The following is a 7195-nucleotide window of genomic DNA, read 5'->3' as shown; positions in this document are numbered from 1 at the left end:
CTATAGACTGCATGAAAAATGCAGTTGAGATTAACTCAAAATTATTAGCATATTCAGATTGAATATTGCTGACCTTTTTTTGGAGTTTCCCCCCAAAATATTTTCAGAGTGTATGAAGATGCTGATGGCACTTTTTCTCAGTAGTCTAACATCTAGCCTCGGACCTGCAACCTCCCAGCTCTTAGGATAGTGATTTTACAACCATGCCACAGGGTATTCTGTGTTTGGAAGTTTCAGTCCCACCTGTTCCACACGCCCAGATATATTTAAGTATTCACAGAAGCAGAGGGAGAGAATGGCTTTGTTTCTTTGTGATTTGGGCACTCACTTGAAAGATGGAACAGCTGAGTTCTAATCCCTGCATTAAGCAATATTTAAGTTTTTTTAATCAAAGTGGCAAGGGAAGGAATTGAGTCTGGGTCTCCAAACTTTTTTTTTTTTAAAGCAAAATGTCTTAATATTGGCAAGAAAAATGAAAAACATCCAGTTTGGTTCCGATCAAATCAGTTTTTAAAAATATTTTGGTTTGGGAGCTGACCGTTAAAATCCATTATTAGTAGGACAGGAGCAAGACTGTATGTATGACAAGGGCACAGGCCATGTCTTTCATTTGACTACTGACAGGGGTAAGCACTGTTCTGTTCCTGCTTACAGGAATGGATCAAAAGAAATCAGTTTTCATGTACAGGACTTTCCTACAGCTAGGAGACAATGACCAGATTCAGCTGTCACTCCCAGTGCATGAGAGACACCAAGCATGAATCATTCATGTGTATTTGAGAATGGCTCCACTTTGAGAATGTTTTGTTCTACCTTTGTTTGCAGTATTTGCCTGACAACACAAATGTACAAGACAGGCTCATAACAGCTAATGAAAGCACACTCTCCTCCCCGGCTGCCCATCATACTTGTGCTTGCCACTCCCAATTCCACATATGGTCCAGATCTTACTTTTGATTTTAAGGGTGGGTGGGTTGATTGATTGATTTTTAGAGCACAAGTTGTGCTCTACAATCAATAACACAACATGGCCTTAAACTTGGGGCTTGGAGCTTTCAAGCCATTCATTTCTGTATCTTCCCTTCCCCCCAGATTCACCAGCCACTTATTACAACTGCAGCTATAGCTCCTGGTCAGGTGTTTATTTCTGGTTACCACTGTAGCATATAATAAATAGTAGGGCTATGCAAAGTTTTGTTCCCTGATTCGGTTCGGCAGAGATTTAGCCCAATTCAGTGGCCGAATCTCCCAATCCAAATTTAATTGGGAGACCCTTTAATCTCTCCGAATCAAATTGGAACACTCCAAATTGATTTGGAGAGATTCAGAGATATTTGACAATTCAGCCATAGACACAGCTTTAACTGTTTTTTCTACATACCTCAAGGTACCAGGCAGCTTGTTGACACTGTGATGCTGGGGTGGATGGAGCATCCCACAGGAGCACAGGGGGCTCCCCAGCACACTCGGCAGCAGACCCAGAAGTGGACCAGAAGCACTTCCAATTCATTTCTGTGTCTGCTGGGGAGCACGCGCTGTGGGGGAGGGGGGCTATACCCCATGGCTCAGCAACTGGTGCCTTCTGGGTCTGGGGGAGGGGGACACCCGGGGTCACCCTGTGGCTGGGGGGTGGGGGGCCCCCAGCGAGCTCCCAGGCAGACCTGGAAGTGGACCAGAAGTACTTCTGGTCCACTTCCATGTTTCCTGCTGAGCATGCGGAGAGCCCCCCCACGCTTCTATGGGACACTCCATCTGCCCCAGCATCGCAGCCTTCACAAGCCACGCCTGGTACCTTGAGGTATGTAGAAAAAACTTTTAAAGCTGTGTCTCTGTCCGAATCGCTGATTCTACGAATCAGCATTGAATTCTCAGATTCAGATTTGGCCGAATCGAATCAGGGACAGGGATCCAAATCAATGAATTGAATCACTGTCCCCAATTCAGGCCAAATCTAAATTGAATATGGCCCATTTCGCACTCACCCCTAATAAATAGCCATATCACCTTCTCTGTATCCTTGGGTTTTGATATCAAGAACACCATCAATTTTACTCTCTCCTGTCTATTTGAAAATTAGCAAACTGCTTTGCTGTCTGCTTTTGTTAAAAGTAGCATTGACTATGACTGTCAGTCTGTCTGTGTATGCATTTCACATCCCTTTGTATATAGGTACACTGTACCTGTATGCCTGGTGTGAGTAGTTTGTACTGATATTTCATGTACCAACAGGGAGGGTCCAAAAACTTGGAGGTGTGAATATAAAAGAAATCTGAGTGCTGCTCTAACTTGTGCTGGGGGTTGGTTCAGCCCCCAGATCAGGGGCAAAGAGAGTAAAAAGCTGGTTTAGAATAGACTTTGCTGTCTTCTTCACAAGCTACATACCTGCCAGCTCAGGTTTTTTCAAGCAGATGGGAGCCCTGCTTTCCATTCATGTGCCTACCTTCTTTCAGACCTTACACCCTAGAGTACATCAAGAAAATGATTTTTTTTTTTGCCTTGTTGCAAAGCAACAGCATTACTTAGTTGTCTTTCCAGAATTTGCTTATGCCAGATGGACTGGTGTTGAAATTAGAATACCTCAGTGTCTTGCTAAGATAATTGGTAACCATTCTTTTGAGCTGAAGATGTAAGGAAATAAGCTGAGAATCCATGAGGGATTTTAGAATTATTAAGGAGCTAAATGCCAAAATCCAGTTTCTGGTGTTAGTTATACCGGTTCAAATGTAGACTAGTTCCACTGGCGACTTAGTGATATAACTAAGATCATAGTCCAGCTTCACAACTTTAATGAACTCCTTCAAGGCCAAAAAATACCTGACATCTATATATTATGCCATTTAAATTTGCAGTATGGAGACAGGGAAAAAGAAGAATACATCAAATTTCCATTTCCCACAAAAAATATAACAGAATCTAACAGCAGAGGCTAAGAAAATAGGCTCAGAGAGCTGTAAGATCCTGAACTCTTCACTCCCTACCTGTTAAGAAGTAGTTATGCTTAGAAATTAGATTAGCTGCAAAAGGTAGAATTTTTAATATAAGTAATTTTGCTTTAAACAATTGCAAGGCAATTACATAAAGATTAATTAGCAAAATCCCCAAACAGTTGTAAGTTGCAAAGTAGTCTAATTAAATGCCATTATCTGTAGAATCAGTAAATTAATAAATTGCAGCATAGCAAGAAACATTGTGACAAGCAAACATGAAATTGGGAGAGAAAGAAAAGTACTTTTTCACTTTATAATTTTGCTCCTTGGAGCTCTTAAATGTGCCAGTCTGGCCAATTAACAGGGAATAACATTCCATCCACTAAGACAAGAGCTGGTGGGAATTTTTGCTTCCCTTTGTCAATTTGTCTCTATTATTGATGTGGCTGTAGTCTTGTTGCAAATCAATATTCTACCAGTGAGATCCCTGTAATCCTACACACCCAAATGGTCAAAGACTAGGCAAAAAATGATGGAGATGGAAAAAAACATAAAACAAAGAAATGAGGGCCAAATATGCATCTTTTGGGGAGCTAAACTTACTCAAGGACCAGAGGAATTATGAGTCAGAGGCTGCATTGATCTGTCTCTATTAATGGGGATGCTGGATATTAATTTAGTCTGTGGCTAGGTTGCACCGACTGCACAGATTTGTTCCTTGTTGCTCACAGCCCCTACAGATCATTCTTATACCTAGAATATAGAAAAAAAAACTAGTTCAGGCCTTTGCTTTGAGGAGCCAGTGGTGAATTATGTAGAGCCAGCATGCCTGGCTCTGTGCATGGTGGGAACTTCCTCTACATTAGGAAAGCTGCCAAGGGAGCAGCTTCAGTTAAATAAGAACTTCTCACATTAACAAGTCTAATACTAGGGTCCAAATTTTAATCTGATGGGATTATCAACAACTGGGGGAAGCCAGGGGAAGCCAGGATATGAATGTATAGTGCACTCCCTTATCCACTTGCTTTGTAGACATTTTCATAGTACTCACGGTGTCCAAAGCAGCTGGCTGCACTTTGAAAGAGGAATAAGCTACTTCATACAAAGGCATCTTCCTGGTCAGTAAGGGCACCTACACATGTGATGGAGCTCTGCTCTGGTTCATGCTAATTAGCACACATTAGAGCATACTTGATTAATTGAGTCTGCTGAAGCATGCTAATTAATGCACTCCAGCAGCCTCTGTGTCACGTGTATTCAGTGTCCCCATGTTTAAGAAGGCAGTGGGGGCGCTTTTACTAAAGCTCGTGGAATGAGCTTTAGTTAAAGTGTCCCTGCTGCCATTTGGGACTGAGGGACACTGAATACTTGTGACACGGCAGGCACTTTAATTAGAACATGCCTCCCTCAAAGCTGTTCTAATTAAAGTTCCACCCCCACTCCATCCTGCAGCACATGTATAGACACCCTAAGTGTCTCCACATGGGGAATTAGCATGGAGCACGTAGTACATACTCAATTCCCATCTAGACTTAGTTCATATTAAACATGGATTATAATGTCTAGGATTCATTCACTTACTCCTCTATCAATGTCACACACACCATCACCTGCTTACAGTGCCTGTCTGCTGTCTACATTAGACAGATGTGGCAATCCCTATGTGAAAGAATGAATAGACACTGATTTACCATCAGTTCTAGGATACAGAAACCTGTGGCAGAACACTTTAACCTCACTGGACACTTTAACTTTACTTCACTGAACTCAGAGTAGCTGTTCTTAGACAATAAAAATTTAAAAAAACAACTTAAATGTGAAATTGCAGAACAAGAAATCATGCTCAGACTGGATTGTGTTAAGCATGGTGTCAACAAAGATTCTGGATTCATATCCCATTACCTGGACTAGTTTTGTAATCCCTGTCTCTTGGTGAGTTAACTGTTTTGTTTATCCCTTTTGATTTCATCAACCCACTTTTGCCTCGTTCAGCAGTGCCCCTTCTTGTTCTCTCTTTCCCTGTTCTTTGTATTTAATTTACTTTATTCCTTTCTATTTATAAATCTGTCCTTGAGTGTATATGGCATTAAGATGTTAAACATCGTTCCATCCATATTTAAATATTTAGGGTCAAATCAGACTGCATGAAAAAGAAGTATACAAGGCATTGTGGGACCATAATTCAGTGCATAAAATCTGCAACCATAATACTTTTCTAGTTAGCATTTAAAAACTTGCTCTGCAGGCCTGCTGGCTATAGGAGGTGGCTCTGTGTGTGTCCTAGATTTGCCCTCACTGGTCAGTGGAGCTGCACCAGTTCTGCTGCATTTCTAGACTTTCACAGCTCTCACTTGGAGTTAACACTTTATAGAACACTTCAGTTCACCTTTCAGACAAACATACCCATTGTGATTTCTGTTTTACTGGGAAATCTTTACATATCTTCAGGCTACTTCTATTCCAAGAGAAAAATAAAAGTCCAATATTAGTAATCCAATAGTTAGTTATAAGCAGAGATCCAGGTTTTCCATTTGCCATGGAAAATGCAGTAAAATGTAGATTTTCTCATTTTAAGGAGAAAAACCTAGATTTTCTCTTTTGAAGGAGAAAAGGGCAGATTTTTTTCCTTTAAAGGAGAAAAACATGGAAAATGGTAGGTTTCCCTTTGCAGGCTGGCAGAGTTCCAGCCTGCAAGTGGCTTGGGGGAGCAGAAGGAGAGCAATTGGGCAGGGGACGCCACATGCATGTGCGCATGCACGCATATACATGGCAGCCAGGCAGCATAGATAGCAGCGCCCACAGCTCCCCACATGTGAGTCTGGGGGTGAAGGGGGATTGAGGCTCCCATAGTGATGGAAGGAGTTGGACAAGGGTAGGGCTGGGGCTGAGGGTGCTGCCCACCTGGGGCGGTATGTAGGGGGCCTGGGTGGGAACGCGTGGCTGCAGGGCCTGGCTGCGGAGCAGGATAGAGCAAAGGGCAGCTCAGCTCGGGGGCTGTGGGTGGGCAGTGAGTGACACTTGCCAGGCCATGGGGCATTTCATTTTAATAGCAGAAGAACACAAATTTTGGCATTTTAATAAGAAAATGTGTGACTTTTTAGCAGAGAATTTGAGATTTTTAAACAGAGAAAACCAGGATCCATGCTTATCAGAGTATCTAGTACTTAAAGACAGTCCTAAGTGGCCCTGCATAGTTGTATGTGGTAACTCAGCAGTATGTATTTTATGCTGAGAACATGAGGCAGCAATTAATTATAAAGTTCCATAATTTTTCCATTGAGATAATAATACTTCTAATTTGTTAAATTGTTGGCACATTGGCAAAGACTGTAATCTGAATTCTCAGTGGATGTGCAAAAAGTAAACTATTTTGTATAAGTTTCATTTTGCCCATTAGGGAAAAAAATGCACAAATTTAATCAAAATTACTCAGAGCACTGAAACAAGCATAAACATTGAACAAAGTACTGTAGTGCTGGCATAAAGCTTAAAGTTGGAGGAAAAAGCAAATATTTTGGCATCAGATTGCATGCTATTGGTAAGAAATAATGGAGGTGAATAACCCACTAATTTGGCCATAAAGTTTGCTTGTGGAGTGATTTGTGGGGTATTATGCTAGATCATTTTCAATAAAGGTTTATGCAAGTCACCATATCAATTGCTAAAAGATATATCACGTCACCCTAGATCAAAGGCTTTATCATTACAAGCCAGGGAGGAATGGATCCAGAGGACCAGGTCTGATATAATGGGGGAGGGGGGAAAAAAAGTCTGAAGTTATGAAGTATCAGAAAAAACAGAGGTATCTGATAAATTTTATCTGACTTAACAGTCTTCTGGATTGATGCCAAATTAAGACATCTATCTAATTTCTGTATCTTGATATACAATTTACTGCACTTTCCCTGTGTATAACAGAAAGACTTTACATCTCTATAGCACCTTCCAAATGACAAGTTGAACATACTATACATAATGAATTAATCTATAAACATTTACAACTCATTTTTTGTTGCTTTTTTCACAAAACGACACTCTACATATAACTTGAATTTTGGCCCAGATCCTGTTTCAATTCAAAGACACATGAGTGGCACTGATGCACATTTTAGGCATAAAAGACTAAAATTAATCCTATACCACCAGGTACAGCAGCCAAACATCTTCAGCCAAAGAAGCCTACAATTTTGTGCACTTCTATTGGGCCTGATAAGAACTCCAAATAACTGGCCTTGGCTTATTGCATATGCTTAGAAGTAATTCAAGCC

Source organism: Gavialis gangeticus, unplaced genomic scaffold (genome assembly GCF_001723915.1).
Source record: "Gavialis gangeticus isolate Ggan-Ray unplaced genomic scaffold, GavGan_comp1, whole genome shotgun sequence".
Taxonomy (NCBI): Eukaryota; Metazoa; Chordata; order Crocodylia; family Gavialidae; genus Gavialis; species Gavialis gangeticus.
This window is presented reverse-complemented; position numbering follows the sequence as displayed.